The sequence below is a fragment of the Cylas formicarius genome, unplaced genomic scaffold, assembly GCF_029955315.1.
Source record: "Cylas formicarius isolate icCylForm1 unplaced genomic scaffold, icCylForm1.1 PGA_scaffold_3__17_contigs__length_32017465, whole genome shotgun sequence".
Lineage (NCBI taxonomy): Eukaryota > Metazoa > Arthropoda > Insecta > Coleoptera > Brentidae > Cylas > Cylas formicarius.
This window is the reverse complement of record NW_026844326.1, coordinates 24614475-24634620: the sequence shown is the minus strand read 5'-3', so window position 1 is coordinate 24634620 and position 20146 is coordinate 24614475. Positions and strand designations below refer to the sequence as shown.

At 35.0% G+C, this 20146-nt stretch overlaps 1 protein-coding gene and 1 long non-coding RNA gene across 2 annotated transcripts in view; one reads left to right on the top strand and one right to left on the bottom strand.

Annotated features, from left to right (window-relative positions):
- LOC132700159 (protein rhomboid-like) overlaps nucleotides 1–20146 on the top strand; it is a 152754-nt gene that overhangs the window by 31605 nt on the left and 101003 nt on the right. The window lies entirely within an intron of this gene.
- LOC132700162 (uncharacterized) lies at nucleotides 1818–7851 on the bottom strand. The gene is made up of 3 exons (XR_009618604.1): nucleotides 7721–7851; nucleotides 4368–4486; nucleotides 1818–2565 (listed from the first exon to the last, which is right to left on the bottom strand). It is a non-coding gene; the product is annotated as an uncharacterized LOC132700162 (long non-coding RNA).

Below are 20146 nucleotides of genomic sequence, written 5' to 3'. Positions count from 1 at the left end.
AGTTCGTCTTTCCGGTATGTCACGTGTCTGGTATCTCATTATGTTGTAGTAGGATGTACTTTCTTCGACCAATTACTTTCTTTTGGATATTTATGCAGGTTCTTTTTTAAGCAGCAGGCGCCATTTAATTACTTTGGACGTTGTTGTGTAGTGGCCCAGGTCGCAAGGAAAGTCAACGTATTAAAATACTATATTCAAACACTACTGTACAACAGTTACTACTATGCCGCGTTGTCAGTTTACTGATAAATATTACAAATAATTAGATATTCAACAATTATGGATTATGATACATTTTTTTATAGTGTTATTATTATGATATTAACCCTCTAGAAACTCGAAATAAATTAAATCTAATTGGAGAATTAAAAGCAGAAATGGTGTTGGCCCGTTATACTGGAATTTTGCCCACTGAGGTTAAGTACGACATAACGCAAATATGTTGCCATATTTCGAATTTCTTTGCAAAGTAACCGAAACTAATTTTGCGAGGGCGTCTACAAGAAAGGCCAATGTAGCCACAAGCTCCGCAATTTCGTTTGTTGCCATATTTTTAAAACGAAAATTGCACGGGGAGGTCAAAAAATAGGTTTTTGGCCTAAATATATAAACTCTTGTCGACTTTGATAAAACCTGGTAAATTTGTTTTTTTTTTCCTAGTTAAAAACAAGAAGTTAATAACATTGTTTACTTTTTACTTTTTATTACTCTTTCGTCGTGAGAAATATAGTATAATGGAAACTAAGGATGATCTCAGCTTTGTACGCTGCTCAAAGAAGTTGGTATAGATAATTGAATATTTTGGTGATATAAGCGCTGACGTTCAAGTCTATTTGCAGTGAATATTTTCTAATAAACACTGGATTGGCTGCATGTTGTTTAAAGAAACAAAAAAGGTAGCAACAACGATTAACATTAATAATAAAACATTGCAGATTGTGTTTGCAATAGAATATTTAGGTCTGAATATAGTTGAGAACTTAAATTAACTTAGTTTAATAGTGGTTGATATTTTATAATGACTTTAGTGACTTCTACATTGTACAGGGTGGGCACTTTATTGGGGGCCTGTACCTTTTCGCAGGAACTACTTATTTGCATTTCGTGCAGTTTGGATAGAAATTGAGATTATATATTTTTTTATGCAAAAATATGTTCTTAATAAATATGGTCTTCCACCTCTGCCAGTAATGCCTACTTGATCAAATTTTAAACACGTTTTTAGAAAACTTTCTTTTAACGATCTGCGATCACTAGGTATTTTAAAATTGTACAGGGTGTCTTAAAGGACATTTTTAAAAAAATTCAACTTGCAGTATTAATTTTTTTTTAAATGACACGTCCATGTTTTTGATATTTTTTCTTAAAGCTGGTGAAGATACCTATAATTTGGTACGTATCACACACCCAAATCTAATAGTTTTCTAAGTTTTTAGCAATAAACTCGGCGAAAAATACTGGCACTTAATTATTTTAAAGAATTTAATTTAATTAATAAAGTTTTCATTAACAGTAGAAAACCCACATTTTTTAAAATGGCATAATATTATTATTATGAAACTTACTTTTTACCCCAGTAAGTTGTTGTAACCAAGTAAATGTTTATAATATATAGTGTTTTAAGGGTTTTGAGAGTCAGCGTTTAACAGATGTGATTTTAATCAAGCAATATTATTAATACTTAAGTTAAAAATATATATAAAACATAAATAATTTTAAAATTTCATTTAAACAATTAAACTTTTGCATTCACTTTTTTTTTTCTAAAATCAGTAGTTCCTGAGATAAGGTGCAGGCCCCTAATCGAGTGTCCACCCAGTACGTATTTTTGTTAATCTCGTGGCTATAGCTACTATGCGCTGATTTTAGAGTTTTTCATTAATAAGTTTGTAGCAAATTATACTAAGTTTATGCATTACCAATTTTGAAAAAATCATTTCATTAAATATATTTTTGAAAACCCGCTAACGCATAGTTCATCCATTCCCCCTTCATTTTAAGTGATGAATTCATGGACTTTCTTTCGATCCCCCCTGTACCTATATACGCGGCCGTGGTTCGGCATTCCTCGCGGGGCCGATAACGATCGCCCTTCTAGATTAAATTCCCAAATTATTTTTAATTTGCCTCCGACATTCCGAGGGCCCGGGGAATCCATTATACCGCGCGAACCCCCCCGACAGCCAATAATAATAAATTGTTCAATCTGGGCGCTCGATTTTTTTATTTATGATTTTTTTCGTTTTTTTTTTTTTTTTTTTTTTTTGGGCAGTCCCCGCGAATGTCAGCAGTTTGGAACGGGGAGTAATGTTTTTTCCGCCGCGTAAAATTTTGTTAGAGCGCCCCACATCCGCGGTACAAAGTAGATATTTGCTAACGAGGCGCCCGGCGTATATCAAAAGGGCCACCGGGGGCGGTTAAACGCCTCTAAACTCGTCAAAATTTGACACGTTGATCATCGCTTTTTCGTACCGGCGACGAGGACCTAATTACTCTCCCACAACACCGGCAGGTTGGCCTGGCGTTGTTGCCAACTTTCTTCCGTGTTGTCTAGAACCCGCATTCCTAGAAAAATAATATAATATAAGAGAAAATATCATGTAAATTTATGGTTTTATAGTGATATATACTAACCAAAACATAATTATTAATTGAAGGGATTTTGCATTAGACGTATTTTTTTATGTTCCCCTTCTTTTTGATTATTTTTGGTTAGGGCACACTATAAAACGGGAGAACATCGACATAATGGCTCCAAAAAAACGGAAGATATTATCCATCCTACTTCGCATTGTCTCAAAATATAATCTAGTGCTAACGTAGGAGATAATATAGAGCATACATTTTTCTGGGATTGCGTCGTACCAAAGGAGCATCCTGGAAAATATATATAGGAAGTTGCAGTCAAAATAAAGCATCCATTGCCTGAAATTTTCAATAAAAAATTCTTTTGAATTAATCAACAAAATTAAAGATATCAAAATCCCTTCTAACTCAACACTATTATCTTTTGACGCACAAAACTTATTTCCCAGTGTTCCACCTATGGATGTGCTAGATTTAGTAGATTTCACCCTAAGTCGGAAACAGGTTAACCCATTGGTGAAACAAGATGTATTAGATTGCTTAGTAGTATCTTTAGACCAAAATTATTTTGAATTGAATGGACATATATTCATCTCTAAGGAAGGTTCGATTATGGGAAACCCACTTAGTCCGTTGTTAGCCGAGATTTTTATCCTTTAAGAAAAAGTTTTCTATGGTGGTATAGATACGTGGATGATGTCTTTGCTTGCTTTGTTGGGACGGACAGACAATTGAATTCTTTTTTAAATTACATTAACTCATTACGTAATCGTATAAAATTCACCATCGAGATTGAATAGGATAATTTTATTATTAATTTTTTAGACTTAACTATTACGAAAACGCAAAACAAATTAGATTTTTCCATTTATCATAAACCTTTACACACGGACACAGTCATATGTAACAGCTCAAATCAACATTATACACACAAAATGGCTGCATTTCACTCACAGAAAATTTCAACAAAGAACTTAATATCATTAAACAAATTGCACTGAACAACGGCTACATATAGAGAAAATTATAAATAAAAAACAAATACAGACAACAGTAAACTCTATTTATCCGAAACCTAATACAGAACACGAACAATTTAAAACAATTACATATGTGGTTTAAAAATAGCTTTCAGAACTGACAACACAATAGGAAAATTTTTAAAAAATAATAAAACGAAATGTCCAAAATCTCAAAAATCAGGTGTCTACAGGTTGAAATGGGGATTTTGTCCTACAATTTATATTGGACAACCAGGTAGATCCTTCAAAAAACGCATTAACAAACATAAAAGAGCGTTTAAAAACAATAGTCTAGATCCTAATTATGCTACACACTTAAACACAGAAAAACACATTTTTGACGACAATTTTGATATTTTACATACAGCCACAAAAAGTAGAAAATTAAATTTATTGGAAGTTATGGATATTTACAAAATGCTTAATTTCGAATCAAGAATACGCCTACATTCACTTTGTTTATGAATTGTGTAATGGAAACGGACCAGCGGCAGTTGATGAATATCGTCGACTATTTCGCACTCATAGAGTGTCTTGTAGAACTGTTTTTAGCAATATCATCGATGTTTGAGAATTTCCTACAGCTACTTCTGAACATCCCGTTCAACAAGAACTTGATCAAGAAGAGGCAATACTTAATACGATTAATGCTCAACCTTCTACTAGTGTTCTAAGAATAGAAAATAAAGTTAACGTAGGCCGGATGAGAGTATGGAGAACTTTTACACAATTTCGGTTTCTACCCGTACCACATCTTACCTGTAATGTACCTTAATTGAAAATGATCTTCTAATATTACCGGGTGATCTTCCTCTTAATATAAGACAACGAATGTGGATTCAGCACGACGGCGCACCTCCTCAGTTTGGTCGTCAAGACTGAAAAACTGAAAACCTTAGTTTATCCAGAAAGTATTGAAAACAACTGCTACCCAGAATTATGGATGCGGCGGAAACTATTCGCGCTGATCCTTGAAATTGTTAGCAGAGCTATCACTTCGATTCTAAGAAGAGCTACACTATTTATACAGCAATTGGGTGAATATTTTGAACAATTAATTCAAAAAAATTAAATATAAATAAATAAAAAATAGTGAAAGCAGTAGTAGTAAATGGGAAGATATTATATAGCTATAGATGCCACATAGAGTCTTATTGTTTAAGTAAAAAGTGCCAATGAATCAAAATATATATTTCATTTTGACCAAAGCGTTTTCTTTTAGTTTAACAAAAGTTTTTTCTCTGAGTGTACAAATTGTTTATTTTGTGTTTTGATCTCAAAATTATTTGATTTTGCTCTCATTAATTATTCTTATTTCTGCAGTTTCGTTATATCGTTCTCCAAGCTTGAAAAGTTCTTGATGTTTCTAGAGATAGATCTGACAAGTGTCATAAAAAATAGAATAAATTTAAATAAATTCATAATTAATTATAACTATAATAACATAAATATAAATAAAAATTGTGAATGTGACTTATAGGGTTTCCGTTCTGAATTTTTCCGTGGCAGCGGCCGGACGAGGAGGAGGCGGCAACGCCGGGCCGGTAGATAACGAGACGTCATTATTTATTTAACGACCGGGGGCTGGGGGGCCATTTTTTCGGGAGACCCCGCGCGTACTCGCCCCCTATAATCAATGCGGGTTGCCGAATCGAGATTATTTATCTTCGACAATGGTTTTGGCACACGGTTGTTTGTTCTGCGCCGGCACAGACCTCCGCCGCGCCGGACCCGCGGCATTTCGTTGATTGTTTTCGGTGTTTCGGCAAAAAAGGCTAATTAGAATGGTGGACGATCGGAAAAAAAGAAACAGTGACGATTGGGGGAGTCGAAAACGTCCAAACTGCAGAAACAATGTAGAGTCGCGAGAGCGCAACTAAAGCTGCGATGGTTAAAGTCTATTTCATAAAGGTGTAGAACAAATAATTAGAGAAGAAATAAAGCAATGAGAAATTGAAGACTCATGTGAAGGATTAAATACATTCAATATTAGCGGGAATCGAAATTGCAGTGTTATGAGTATCTTCAATGATACTACATTCCATAGAACAGCGTACAACATCGAAACGCTTCGAAGAGATTAAAGACAATGAGGAGCGACGGAAAGCTTGTTATTGAGTATTGAGCAGAATTGACTACACTAAGCGTGGAGTAATAGTGGTATGGTCTCTTCATAGATATAAGAAAATGACCAATTGCTTTTGAATGGTGGTCATTAACATACAATGCAACAAGATTATTACTTAAAGTTTCGGAATTTAAATTCAGGTAAAATTGTGGTCCGTAATAGAAAATAATTTTATACCTACCTGTGTTTAATATTCTTTGGTTTGGTATACTACTTAGTTTAAGTTTATTAGTAATCATTCTTATTTCGTGTGTAATACAGTGTGTGTTGAATCGTGTGCGAATTATGCAAAATATGTGCGAGTCTAGTGTATCTCAGGAGATGCTCCCGCCCAAATGTAGAAAACACTATTCTATTGAGACTAAGGAAGTTATAAACAATATTTATTTGACTCTCATTGAACGTGGTGCCAGCAAGCAAGCATCTCTAGAAGAAACGGCCACATTGGCGAAAATTCCAACATCAACTGTATGGACATCCCATTTCAGCGAAGAAAAAAAGAAGCGATGCTGACATTTTTTCCAGTGTAGATGAAAGTGATCAAGATATAATACGGCGCAAAATTTACCAGTTATACGAGGAACAAAGCGTGCCTACATTAGATATCATACTTAGGAGGCCTGAAAAAGATGAAACTGGTGTTAAATGTGGCAGAACTACCTTATGGAAGTGTATTCAACACACGGGTTTTAGATTTAAAAAAAAAATGATAAAAGGCAAGTTTGAATGGAATCTTTTGGAATTCGGAAATGGCGACTGAAATATCTAGAAAAAAATAGGATTTACAGAGAACAACAAACGCCAATTATTTGCTTGGATGAAACCTGGTTCGACACTTATGATACCCCGGAAAAGGGTTGGGTTGACTCAACTGATAAGTGTAAAACAAACACGCCATCAAAACGACGTAAAAGAATAACTATTTTGCATGCTGGCTTTAAAGATGGTTGGTTTCCAAATGGACTTTCTCTGTCTGCGAAAAATATTAAAGATTCTTCTCTGGATTACCATGCAGACACCACCGCTGATTTATTTGAAAGTTGGTTTAAAAACAAACTAGTTCCAAACATTTCTCCTAATAGCGTCATTGTAATGGACAATGCAAGTTATCACAGTAGACAGTTGACTAAAATCCCTTCCTCATGTGACACAAAAGCAATAATCCAAAACTAAATGAATAATAACAACATTTATTTTCGCGAAGATTATACCAAAAAGCAATTAATTCAGGTTCTACAAAGCTTGAACCTACAAAAGGAATACGTCTGTGATAATTATGCAAAAAATTTAGGGCATACAGTTTTAAGGCTTCCACCTTACTACTGTATATTTAATTTCATTGAACATGTTTTGCACCAACTCAAATCTGCCATTTTCTGTTAAACATGTAGAAAAAGCAGAACAATCGTATATCCATATTGCAAATAATAATTAGAACAGGCGATGATAGCGATAGTGATACTGACATATTATGTGAATAATTTTAAGTAACTTAAATAGGTAATAAAAATAATTTGTAATTTCATTTTCGATTTAAACAAAAATACATACATACATAAATAAATAAATATTGTTTAGTATCTTTCCCAACAAAACCACAAATAATTAAATTCTAAGCAAAATACGGACCTGTTCGGCCATATTACATTCCTACAGCTGCCGGGGTCTTTCCTTAACTCGTATCACTTCTCGCTAGTCACTTCCTTATATCTATGAACAGACTTTATCTAGGATTGCAAGATCGTGATAGGAGAGATCGCAGCAAGAACCAAGAATTAAAATGGTGAAAGGTGCCGAGGGAAGGAAAATGACTCCTCACTCTCATAGAGATAAGGAGCTGCAACTCCAATGAGGAATATAGGGCAATAATTATGTCGTTTCTAATTCCATTGATGGGTTGTTTAGCAAATACTCAAACTAAGCCAAAATAAAAGCGAAATAAGCGAAATTCTGTTAAAAATGAAATTCCGTCCTGTCAATTTACTTGGAGGTCGCTCGGAAAGCTTCGTCATGGACAAACGCGTCAGCAAACCCGGGCCGTAAATCTGGGGCCGCTTCCCACACTCATATTCCATATTCGCCACATCCCATTGTTAAACACGAACTTTCACTTGCAACAATTACATAAAATATGCCATATTATAGTAAACTACATCTACCACGCTGTTGCCACCTACGAAGGCTACGGCAGCGTTGCCATATCAGTCCAATTCAATCAATAATGATATGATAAAGTTTAGTCCTCGAAGTATGTTCGAAGCGTTTTAAGTTTGGGTGCTAAATTTTCCGGGAAAAACACTTTTTTTTTAAATTACTTTCTACCAGTCGGGTTCGTCCGTGATACAATCGCATGTTTTTGAAGACAATAATAGTACGAAACTCATTTTTTTCGGATGAGTATTTTGCTAATCAAATTTATTAAAATAATTAAATTAGGTATCGTCATAAAGTAAATTTTCTCGCCATCTGCTGACTCGGGTGTTTAAAGAAAAATTAGTCTTATATTCAATGCGGCATAATCAACATGGCCGCTGATTAGATCTCGTAAAATGTTCTCGGAAAACGAGTTAAGGCTCTGGAAATCGCCGTTTTACCGTTGGATCTTAAGGACACCGTATGTTGCTAGGGTAACTGTAGAAGTTATGCACAACATTTTGCACCCATAATTCTTCTTCTTGTCGTTCCTTCTCCTAACCGAGGTTGGATATTATCATATGGCTCTCCTAATCTTGTTAACAGCTGTTAATAGTTGGTAAGTTTTTGAGCCCAGAGGTTTTTTCTCTCCATTGACCCTTTCCGCCTTTGATCTTTCCTTCCATAATGTTCTGTAGCATCGTATATTTAGGTATTCCAATTTTCTTCTTTTTAGATAGTTAATTATTTCCTGCTGTTTCTGGGTTCCCTTTAGCAGTCCCATATTGGAAACCCTGTCAGTCCATGAGAGATTTTCGATATTCGCCGATAACACCATCTTTCAAAAGCTCCGATCTTGTCCATGCCTGCCTTTTTTGAGTCTTTATGCTGCCGACCCGTAAAGTAATGTTGAAAAAAAGTAGGATGGAATCATTCTTATTCCTAATCCGAAATTTATATCTCTGCTGCAAAGAAACTTTTTGATCGTTATAAATGCACTTCTGGCAACCTCTATGCGACTTTTGATTTCATGAGTCTGCTCCATTGTTTCGCGTAGCCATGTTCCTAAGTATTTGTATTTTTTTACTCTGTCTATTGTTGTGTTGTCTATAGTTAGAATTCCGTTAACATTTACTTTCTTTGTAATCATCATATATTTAGTTTTCTTAAGGCCCGAAATATCCGATGCTGCAAAACATCTTGGAGGGCTAAATCGAAATCGCGGTTTAGAAAGAAAATGACAAATTACTTTTTACAAAGCTTCTGGAATCCTAGTGCGTCGGTTTTTGCTGAGTCGAAATTGCTGACGTTGGGTTCTTTAGAGCTTGACTGAAACTAGCGTCAGCAATTTGGACTCAGCAAAAACCGACGCAGGAGGAATTCAGAAGCTTTGTAAAAAGTATTACAGTAGCCTGTGGAACTTTCTTTGAAAAATTAAAATAGCAAATTTTACGGTAGTGGGGCCACCATATTATCTAATAGCCATATGGTGCCCAAGTCAATACTCCATCTTTTCTCAGCATTATGTTTTTTTTATTTACGTTTTTATCTGACTTATTATTAAATGAAATACGGAATTTGATGTCAAACGTAACAAGTACAGTTCCTTATGGAAAAAAAATCATAAACATTAAACATATAGTAAATCACTACTAGATGTATCTAGAGATATAGAAGTCACGCCTATGCCGATACTACAGGGAAGATATAAAATCTCGTTTTTAAGCAATGATCTTGCTGCTTTCAACAACCAACATAGCGAAATATGCCTAAATCTCATGAAATCCTCTGGGAAAACGAGTGAAGTGCAGTGGGGGAAATGTCAGGTCATGCGTAGAAGATCATTACCTTCTCTGTGAAAATATCAATGCCGCCTACTACAATTTTTACCATTTGAACCAGGCGTTCAAAATGTGCTTGATCGATAATATTACATGCTTTCCTGGTAGATCGTGGTTGATGGTCTCTAAGCTCTATACGCAATTGATCCCGTATTTGTTCTGTTGGGTTTAGGTCTGGACTGCGTGGAGGCCCGTCCAAGATATGCCATTGTAAAACTCGTCTTGTAATCTGGCAAACTTATCCGTTTGATATTAATTTCCGTATTTCATTTCAAGATATCTACTTTATTTCTTGAGTAAAATCCAAAAATGAAATGATATACAGGGGGTACCATATAAATTAAACCAGATGTTTATGTGGAAGCGGCATACCTGAAAATATTTTGGAGCGATAGAGCATCTCCTCTTTTCTAGGTCATTAAATGTGAACCACCCGGTATACATTAACTTTGAAGTTGACCCAAATTTTAGTGGTGCGTGAATTGTGATGTCAAGTTTATAAAAAACGATTTATTCCTGAAAATTAAAATCACAGATGTTTTTGGTTGTTTTTCTTGGTTTTATTTTGACTTGGAACCCCCTTCCCATTTAACAAAATAACGGTTATGTCCACGCCATCAGATGTAATCTGCGCGGTTTGGCAACGCCGCAGGCCGCCGCGCAATGAATGAAATCACGAGACAACAAAAGAGCGTCGCGACACCAACGCGACCGGATGCTGACCGAACGCGCTCTCAATGAACGGCTTCCGTTGTTTTTCGTGGTCTTCGTCATTGAGGAGCCGCGGTTGGAAAAAAAAGCGCGGGCGACGCGATTTTCAACGTGCGTGGCGACGAGCGTCTCGTCGGAATTTTAATTACGGGGGCGGGCGAGTTCGTTTGGTAGTCGCCTCGCGGTGTCGTAAATCGGAACCCTGCCGCATGAATAATAGATTTTCGACGGGTACCGGGAACGCACCGAAAGCGACATTTTTATGACATGGTCTGGTATTTCGGCGGACATCGGCGACATACTAATTCCAACCCCGGCTTACGTACCTAGAAGCATTTTTAAATTCGTGAATAGTCTTCATTTATTTATTTTTTTTTGTGAAATCACATTACATGGACATCGATCATTGGAACAAAGATTAAAAAAGAAAAATGTGCGCAATATCTTTGAAATAATTAAAACTACGTCACTGTTTTCAGTTCGAACCCGATTTTTCTAGATTTAACTTGTAAAAACTAGGATCAACCAATATTCTTAGTTAACTCTAGTTTTCACAGAATATATTTAAGTTAAAACTAGTTTTTTAAATTTAAATTTACTTTACACTTACTTCGAATTTTCACATCGTAGTTTGTATTTTCACTTTACTTTCTAAATGTATTTTGTAAATATGCGCTCGTATTTGTATGCTTAAAATTCTGTATACATATTGTAAGGTGTGAGTAAAAAAATAATTTAAAATAATCCTTGGTAGACGTTCTTAAAAGTGACGTCATCGAATCTCAAGCGACAAATATTGTTTTCCTCCATCCTATTATTATAAAATATCGTTAGTTTGCTTAATAAAACATGTGTCAGGATATGCCTCCCTCACATGTGGAAAAGGGTCTCCAAAAATCGTTTTTAATAATAATCATATATTTTTATTGTTACTATATCAAATAAACGCAATTATGGTCAACAATAGGTCTTGGAAGGGCGGCCATCTGCAAGGTCCAGATACTGTTTTGTCCTCAATTTATACAATAAATTTAGCTTCAATAAGATTGAAGAAAATAGGTACTAATGTATAACAACTTATATTTCTATCTAATTTTATTTTGCTATTTGGATATCTAAAGTTTGAATATATCTAAATAAAATGTAGGTCATACATATCATTGATTGGGAAATAATAGTTACTGGCTAATAAAATTTTAATGTTTTATAGGAGAACGTCACGTATTTTGAACCAAACTTTTTTCTGCGAATATTTTTAATTCTTTTTCACCAAAATGATATTTTTTAATTTTCCCAAGAAACTTCCTCAATACTATTCACAAAACTTCCAACTCGCCAAAACTTCGGGATTCTTCCTGCGTTGATTGTTGATGAATGAATTTCATTAGTAACTTTCTTGGTCCAAGCAAACTTGTTCGCGTCTAAATTTTATTTTTATATCTTAAACCGTTTCAGAAATACTTAATAATAATAATAATAATGTTTCCAATTTAGTATTTGTACTGAACGGCTTGTTCCGTGACGTGCTACAAATTGTTACAAAGATGGCGATTAAAATTCCGTAAACATTTGCTCGAACGGCCGATAAGAACTGTAACGATGCAGATTCGGGCGGCGTTTTTGCCATATTTACCTGAAAATCACGTAACAGCGTTTATTCGTTTCGTGTTCGGAATATCGTGGCCATTACCGTTTATGACACACACAATATGTATAGTAACGGATTGATGGCGAGTCGCAGTTTGTATGGATATTTTAATTTTTTACGCAAAAACGGTGCTTTGCCCCAATAATTGAGAAATCTCTTTCCATTACTCTGTTATGTGTGCTGACTAGATATACATATGTTAATTTTTAATTTACATAGAATAACCAAGTAATTATAATAAAGCTTTCAGGCATTTTATCTTTATGCATTACCGATTATGGGTAAATTTGATAGAACATAGTCATGATGTACTAGCTGGTGGTAAATTTGAAATGTAGTTAATTTGTTTAATATTACTTCGCCTTTTCGTTTCATATATTCTATACTATATTAAGTTACATCCTCGGCTGCACTTGTTGTCAGTCTGCCTATAAAAAATGAGAAAAAGCTAACCAAAAAAAATTATTTTTTTATGATTCAAACGGGTTTATCCTACCCGAAAATGAAATAAGATGACAGGTTTCGTTAGCTTTGCTTAGTATTTACTTGTTCCATTCAAATGGACGAATCGGTTCTAACATATCTATTATCCATCATTAAGTTTTCTTAAATTAGTTCTAGTTTTGCTTTTTTTTTTTCATTTTATGCATTACTTTGAATCCACTTGCGATTCTTATTTCACATGTTTAAAATTATAAGAAATTAATAATAAGACATTAATAATAATGTTTATTTGCTAAAAATAAATTAAATTCTTACACATTAATTACATAAGTTCAAATTATATCCGCAAAATGTCGTTACAGGCAAATTAAATTTGATAAAAATTCGACATAGCAAATACCCACAATGATAGATGAAAAAGGTGTCCACAAAATGAAACCATTCAGATTCTTCTGACAAATCATTTTTGGATAAAACAAGAAATCGACTAAGAATCCAACAACCTAATGAAAACCACATCTCGATATCTTTTTCCTAACCTAAAATATTATTTCAAGACGCTCAAAAAAGTGGAATTTTGGCAAAAATTTTCACTTTACGGGTTGTTAATACCTAGTTATCTAAAATTAACTTTATTTTAATTAATTTATTAATTTACTTATTTAAGAAAATATTCAAAAACCCCCACCATTTTCCTTGCAGAGATAGAGCAAACAATTAAGCACAAAAGGATTTCAATTTTTTTTTGACTTCCACAGGCAACTGTAATACTTTTTACAAAACTAAAAAAGTAATACTAAAAGTAATGAAATAGAAAGTAACATGCAGTTGCCTTTTTTGGACGTTCTCGTTATCAAAAACAGTGAAAATCATATAGGTTTTGAGATTTATAGGAAAGACACTAGTACCTTAAGATACATAACCAATGATTCTAACCATGCTTTTCAATATAAAATGGCAAGTTTCAATTCTCTAGTCCATAGACTTGTCACATTTCCTTTAAATCAAGAAAGGTTTGAGGTGGAAAGAAGCCTTATAAAAAAGGTGGCTATGAAGATAGTTTTATCGATAAGTTAATTAGGAAATTTAGATTTAAAAACAAACTTCAAAAATCAACTTTAAGCTGATAAGGAAAATTTAAAAGTAGTCTCAATTCCTCCCTCTCCCCAATATACAAGTGGACTTGATAGACTCTTCAGGGCCGCAGGTCTTCGAAGTGTCTATCAGTCCGGATCAAAATTAAAAAATCTCTTGGGTAATCCCAAGGATAAACTAGATACCTTTGAAAAGTCGGGAATTTATGAAATATGTTGTAACGATTGTGACAAGTCATATGTAGGGCAAACCAAAAGACCAATTAATGTTAGATTTAAGGAACATTTAGCTCATTTAAAATTCGCTAGATTAGAAAAATCAAGTGTAGCCGAACATATGTTCAACAATAATCATAAGGTAGATGTTAGTAATTTAAAATTAGTTAAACATGTAAATAATAGTAGAAAATTAGATGCCTGCGAAAGCTTAGAAATTGTTAAGAGAGGAAATAAGGCACTGAACAAGGACAGAGGTCCAATCCCATTTGGCCCATTATACGCGCTGATTGGTTGCGTGAACAGTGCGTAATTCGCCCTCCCACTTCCCGATGTGTATATATATAGAGAACATTTGTTCTATTAAGTTTAGTTTTAATCTTCTCCTTGGTTGTTGTGTATAAGTTTTACCATTGAAATAGAAACTAATAACAACCTCCCACTCTTAGACATTCTTATCAATAGAAAATTAGACCTAACATTGGGCCCTTGTGTTTACAGAAAACCTACGCACACAGATCTTAATGTATTGTCACATCACCATCCGGCCAACAAATCATCGGTTATCAACTCTCTTGTTTAAAAACTGTAAAACTATCTCAGCGCCGAGTAACTGAACCCAGCATTAAAACACCTTACCTCTGCTCTTCCATCTAATAATTTCCATATTAAAGATATTAAGGGTTCCATCACAAAATACACTTCACCACAATCTGATGAAGCAATGAAGCCGAAAGCAATCCCACACTTGCCACTGTTGTCCTTCCTTACATTCAAAACATCACAGACCACACATCAAAAGTTCTTAAGAAATATAACGTCAAAACCAGATTTACCACTTGTCAAAAAAACTCTCAACATCTTCGGTCCGTCAAAGATAAAATTCCATTTGAGATGCCATCGACAAAGAATATATTGGAGAGACCTGACGAAAAATATCAATTAGGTTCGAAGAACATGGAAGAGCCTTAAGACTAACACAAATGAACTCATCAGCAGTTTCCGAACGATAAAACTAAAATTCTCGCATGTAATCAATTCTTCTATCAACGAAAAATCCAAGTCTATGGAAATCTTTAAACAATCTGAACAGCGATTCAGGTCTTTACCTGTCACCAATATGGGAATCAGTCATCCGAGACGGTGTTTATGCACCTCATTTAGCTCCGCCCCCCTCAAACAATACATAAGCAGTAAAATGCGAGCCAGTTTCAGTCAGGCCGTGAAGAAGCCAACAGAATGATTGGCGAAACGTTAGCAAGTTCGACTCAGCAAAATCGACGCGGAAGGAATCCAGTAGTTGAATTTGAATTTTTCTCAGCTTTAAGGTACTATAGTCACTGTAAATATGATTAATATTAGAAATTTTTGTAGAAACAGAGTTTAAAAATTGTAGACAACAATTACACATCCTTGTGATTATTTTAGAAATTTCCAAAATAATTTCCAGCATTTTCTCTTCGCCCATTTACTTTACTATTTAATTAAATTTTACTGGGACACCTGGTATATTGCATATTAGCTATGGGGCTTTCCTGGTAAAAAAAGAAAAAGTGTGTGATTATTCAATATGGAATTTGGAAATAAATAGTCATTTTTGTGTTAAAACTACTAATGTTTTATGACTCCCTTATAATTCCGGGGTCAGTATACTGCATTCTATAGTCAAGATCCTCGTCACCGAGGACAAAATATTATTCACTCGTCGCCGTTGTTTTTATTTTTTTGGTGCACGCGTTCTACCTAGGTATATGCCCTCGGAGACGTGGAGGAGTATATACGTTTGGTATACCGGGATCGGAGCGCCACACCCATGGACTTATAAGTCATCGCAGAGAATACCGCGCCGACTGAAAAATGGGAGAAGTAATATTGTAATAAATATGCGCAGACAACAAACGAATACACATTTTTTTTTCTCGGTCTCGGCCGACGACGCCTTCGGGACCCGCGAGGGTGAGGGGCGGGGGGTTCGCGATTTCGAATGAAAGGCCATCATCACTGTCGGAACCTTTAATTATCGGATAAATGACGCGAGTGAGGGTGAACTTAAATTTGATTTGATTAGCCCTCGACAGGTGGAATCTGTGAATTCACTTCAAAATGAAATTCTCCTATTCTTAGAAATCTTTTTTTTTAATTTCAACATTTGCAGTATCTTTTGAGCAATAATTTTTGGTACAGAAAAAAAATTACGAAAACAAAAAGCTGAAAAATGGAAATTTGTCCCCGGAGACGCCAAGCGTTCCAATATGTGACACTCAGGTATGTGAAATCTGAGAATATGTCCTAAATTTTCAATCCCAAACTAAATATCGATTTGGCAAACACCTTGCAGTTTCACAGATTTTTTTGGTAAACAGGAGATTTGCTATTAGAATTTGAAACATCGAGACGAACTCCAAAACTCATTTACTATATTTTTCAAAATTTTCTGGCTGTTTCGTTTTATCTCAAAGTACTGCGTAAACGTCTAAATCCGATATTTGAACTTAAATAACTTCGAGAGAATCAATCAAAACTGGAAACAATGCGAGAAAATTGTAGTTTATTTTTCAATTTAGCTTTTTGTTCTCTTTTGATCTCCATATATTTATTTGTTTTTAAAATATCAACACAGACCACTAAAGTCTTCTATACAAGGAAATCAACCCCAAATATATAAGAAAGGCCTTCAGTCGGACAAATCGCTAGTACCTATATTTAGTCCTGCAAACGTCATTTTTGATATAAAATTCAAAATATATCAGAAACGACATAAGTATATTTTTTATGTCTGAAAAGTTTCGAGGGTACCAAAACTGCTTTACTACAAGGTTTTATATTTAAAATAAGGACATTGCTACTTATGAAACTAGACAGATTCTGTAAATATCTCAATATGATCCAATCAAACAACTTTTGCGCTTAATTTTATTTTTGATATTTTTTACAGGTTCTGTGGTTAAATAAATAACTGAAGGTCTGTTCTTACATCTAATCCAATTAAGAGAATGAACGCTACAAACTGCAAACTTCATATACATACTTGTAACACATTTAAAAAAAAAACAGGAAAGACACACGTTACCAAATACGGCAATAATAAAACGATAAACAGACACGTACGTATCAACTGAGTTTATGCTGACTTAATACAAGCTGTAGTAGAAAATTGTCCACTTCTAAACATAAGGAAAATAAGAGAATAGAAATACATATCCAAGAGAGCGGTCCTGTTTTTATTGTTACCCGAAAATAATTTTCAAAATGGCTCGTTTTGGTCAGTTTAAGTACAATTTGTTAAGCAATTTTGACATTTGATCGGAAAAAAAGAAATTATTTGTTCTGTTTCCGCATGTACCGAATGTAAATATAAATTTAAATCTTGAGATTTGTTGAAAAGTCGCATTTAGCAATCGCCGTTGTCGTCGTCTGCTTCTGCCGATTGGAAGCGAAGAAGAAATTTATTGCGACGCGTCCAATGGAAACACAGGCGCTCCGTGTGACGTAATAAAGACGATTTTACGATCGTATCGGTGGTTCCTTCAACCGAAAAATAAATGCGGTTAATTTATTGCGTCTGCGGCCCCCCCGCGGGGCTGCGCCACGGCTCAGGTGCCGACCATAATTTGTTTTAAACGGTCGAAAATTCACTTTCGTCGGGTCGTGTCCCGTTTTTATGATGGTCCGGGGGTCCCGAGAAAAGGCATCCGGGGTCGATGTTTAGTCCCCCCCACTCCCCCCTTAATAAACACGTCAGGTTGCCGTCAGTTTTTAAAGTAGATTATTTTTTGGAAAAAAATCAAAATTTAATAGCATAAAATTTTGAATTTTGACATTTGGATTTTTCCTTCTTTTGAATGTATCAAGACCAAACGCTCGTTAAAAATATATAAGTATAAAATCGAGAGGTTCGTATCTTACTAGACAGATTTAGAAAAAAAAATGAAACACGTTAAATATATTTGCCAAGGGGGCACCATTTCTACCAAAAATTCGTAAAAAAATAATCTGACAGGGAGGAAAAAACCAGACAAGTAAGTACATTTTTATGAAAACAAAATATTGCTTAGGTGGCGTTGCTTCTGTTCATCGCCAAGTCGGCATGAGCTTGTCGAGAGTTTCTTCTGCATTTTTAATTTAACCGAGACCTAAGTAATATTTTGTTTTTATAAAAATGTATTTACTTATCTGGTTTTTTCCTTCCTGTGAGCTTATTTCTTAACGGATTTTGACGCAGGAGGAATCCAAAAGTTTTGTAAAAAAAATTGTTAGAAATAGTTTGTATCTTCACGGATCCAAGTCGCCTTTAGCAGTTTTGTTTATGCAGGTAACTAGTCAAGCGATCATATTCGTAGGGCAATTTATTAATTCTTGATAAATGTTGAGATAACTCCAAAACCAGTATTTTTTTTTTTACTTTAAAACTTTTTATAGCAAATTGTTTAAAAATATCATTTAGCTCAAAAAATTGGTTAAATCGTTCAGAAAAAAAAATTTTTGCGTCTCCTTCTCTCCTCTCCATTTGCGGTCACTTTTTTATTTTAAAAACTTTTATTTATAAACTAACCAAAACTAACCAAAGTAACGTTATTGTTTAATACTCCCTTTGCTAAAAGAGCGTAACGTATATACGGTGCTCGATAAGCTAAGCAAGATAGGAAAATTATAGGAAAAAATCAACAATATTTTTGAAATTCGTTTTTTTATTCGATTTATTAAATTTAAAATATGCGGAAAAAATGGGAATAGTTGGACGCCGAAAACGAGCTTTAAATTGGTATACGCCTTGGTTCTCATCCGGTAGTGTAAAAAAAGGGGACACCTAGACACCTCGACAAACACAATCGCAGCGGTTCGTTGTCCAAATTGTAAACGCGTGAGGACAACAGGACGACGACGACGGCAAAAAATTCACAAATTCCGCGCATAGCGACGGTGGTCACGCCAAGGACGCACTTGCGGGTGGGAACCACGGATCGAATGCAGTGGCGCGGACCAAAACAATTTATTGCCATCATCACATAAGCCAATACTTAAATACGAAACAGCAGCGGAACTCAAGAACATTTGGCAGCTGAATAGCGTAAGGACTATTCCACTGGTGATATCGGCTGAAGAGTCCCCCACAAAATCTACAGGAAATTGAACTATTCCAGAACATCATGCTATACGTGCTGAAGGTAGACATGCCGTACAGTCCGTAAGTTCCAGAACGAAACCTAAGTGAAAGGAATTGAATCATTTTTGCTCCAGGTCCTAATCATCAGGCTACCAACACAAGCTGTTAACTTTAAAAATCCTCTGGCCAAGATCCCCTAGCAGGAGTGCTCAACAAAGAATGCAAACTCACCTGGAATATGAGCATCTAGACGGATCGCACAATCCCGAATAACAAACCTGAATATTGGTACTATCGATATAAACGTTCCAGTGGATAAAAACCTTCAGAAAGCCTACGCTGAGAAGGTAAAGTACCAGCAGCTATCATTTGATCTCCTGCAGCTGTGGGTTCTGGTAAGGGTCGATATATTCCCCATAGTCATATCAAAGGAAATGGATTGGTCCATGAAAACTTACCTGATCGTCTCTAGCAGTGGGGCGTTTCAAGGTTTCTAGGTGAAGGACGTTATTTACCTTGGTGAAAAAGCGGCCCAGGCGATAACCTGTGAGAAAAAAAAATAGATTTATTGCCCAACAGTGTTAACACCAATTACATTACAAATAATTAATTATTACAACCTACGCACTAGCGGTGATGAAGTACATATCATAAATTAAATTAATTTAATTAAAAGTGTTGATACGTTTAAAAACCTACCCATCAATGTGAACTTTATAAATTGAATACCATTCTCTAGACCGTAGTTTAGATTTAATCACCGAGGTGAATGTAATCTTGAGACTTTGTAGATTCGAAAAATTACCACAACTTCTACTAATAAATCCCAACATTCTCCCACGCCAAGATCATTGACAATCCTACTAGGGATCGGACCCCGAAACTTTGACAGCATTTAAACTTAGTTTATTATATATTATTATAGAAAAGTAAATTACCAAGATTAGATCCTTGTGGTGACATAAAACATCTACGAAGAGTACACGAAACATATTGCTTTCTGTCCCGGAGTAGCGACCCTAGCAATTGAAACAAAGGTTCGTTTTAACCTCAAATCATAAACGGTGTAAAACTTAGTGGATTGTTTTTACTTAACAAGCCATCTATGATCCTATGCCTTTCCCCACATACATTCTCATCGAAGTAATAAGGCCCACTGTGATTTTAGAGTTGAAAACTTTTATTTTTATCTTGGACGAACGATCCTCGTCACAACTTT